At 37.0% G+C, this 1,474-nt stretch overlaps 1 non-coding gene across 1 annotated transcript; it reads right to left on the bottom strand.

Annotated features, from left to right (window-relative positions):
- Positions 1 to 327: 327 nt before the first annotated feature.
- On the bottom strand, positions 328 to 434 carry LOC131172412 (small nucleolar RNA R71). The gene has a single exon (XR_009142889.1). It is a non-coding gene; the product is annotated as a small nucleolar RNA R71 (small nucleolar RNA).
- Positions 435 to 1,474: the final 1,040 nt, after the last annotated feature.

The raw sequence follows: 1,474 nt of genomic DNA, 5'->3' as shown, positions 1-1,474 counted from the left end.
GGATTTCAGCCCAGTGTCACTAGGCCCACAGTGGAAGCCAACAACTTTGAACTAAAACCAGCATGGCTCCAAATGATTCAACAAACCCAGTTTGTAGGTTCGCCTACAGAAAACCCACACTATCACCTCTAGTGCTTTCTTGCCCTATGTGATACCTTCAAGATGAATGGAGTGTCTGATCAAGCAATAAGACTCAGAGCATTCCCATTCTTCCTTCGGGACAGAGCAAGGAAGTGGCTACTTTCTCAACTAGCTGGAACGTTTACTAATAGGGAGAATCTCTCTCAAGCTTTTCTAGCAAGGTATTTTCCACCTGCAAAGACTGCAAAACTAAGGCTTGAGCTCAACACCTTTAAACAAAAGGAGGGAGAATCACTATATGACGCATGGCAAAGATATAAAGATCTGCAAAGAGAATGTCCACACCATGGATTAGAAGACTGGCTATTAGTGCAAAACTTCTATAATGGGTTACTACCCTCTACAAGAAGCACAGTTGATTCAGCTGCGAAGGTGATCTAATCGAGAAAACAATGCCACAAGCACTTAAACTTTTAGAAAGGGTGGCATACCATAACTATGAGTGGTCAAATGAAAAAGGAAATGCATGGAAAACTACAGGAGTACTAGAAGTAAATGCCCTAAGCATGATAAGTGCTCAATTTGATCAGCTCACAAGGAAACTCGAGAAGATGCAAGCCAACGCAGTTAGTACAAATAGTCAACATGAAGACAGCTATGGAGGCGGATACATGAATTCAGAATACAACAATTTCAATAAACCCTCCTCAGAATAGATGAACTACGTGAATAACAGAGGAAACTTCAACCAGAGGCAGCCCAACTGTCACACCCTACCCCTCTGTAAGGCATAACATGATCCCGTAGTATACATAATGAATTACCAAACTTCGTTTACTGATAACCCATTAAATACACTACAAGGGATTTTAAACCTTTTCTTACTTCTTTACAAAGTGGTGCGCACTATTTACAGGTGTCAAATTTATTATTTTTTTTTAACTGAAGTGACACCATATAACACATTTGAAGAATTAATAATTTCTGTAAAAATTTTGGCAGAGTGCCATCTGTATTTTGAATAAAACAGTTCTTAAAAAACCTATAAAAAACACTTCCAATATTTTGTTCAATCCCCAAACTCCAATATCCAATCAACATAATAAGTTTCTCAATATTTGGCAACTCAAATCCATAATAATTTTTCAGTGTTTTCAAAAGCTGAGATAAAAGAAATATATCACAATATTTATAAGCCAAAATAATTTACAAACTTAGTTTACAACTTCGATATATAATTTTAATTTACAACTGCTCAAAACCAAGAATAATATATACATACAGTGAACATACATTACAATACCAAATGCAAAATATGGTATACTCAATATACCCGATGAACTCTCAATGTAGCACTAGCAGCCTAGTCTGCTGCCCTATCAGTCTGTCTACC

This window comes from Hevea brasiliensis, chromosome 13 (genome assembly GCF_030052815.1).
Source record: "Hevea brasiliensis isolate MT/VB/25A 57/8 chromosome 13, ASM3005281v1, whole genome shotgun sequence".
Lineage (NCBI taxonomy): Eukaryota > Viridiplantae > Streptophyta > Magnoliopsida > Malpighiales > Euphorbiaceae > Hevea > Hevea brasiliensis.
The sequence above is the reverse complement of the archived record's forward strand: the minus strand, read 5'-3'. Positions and strand labels throughout refer to the sequence as shown.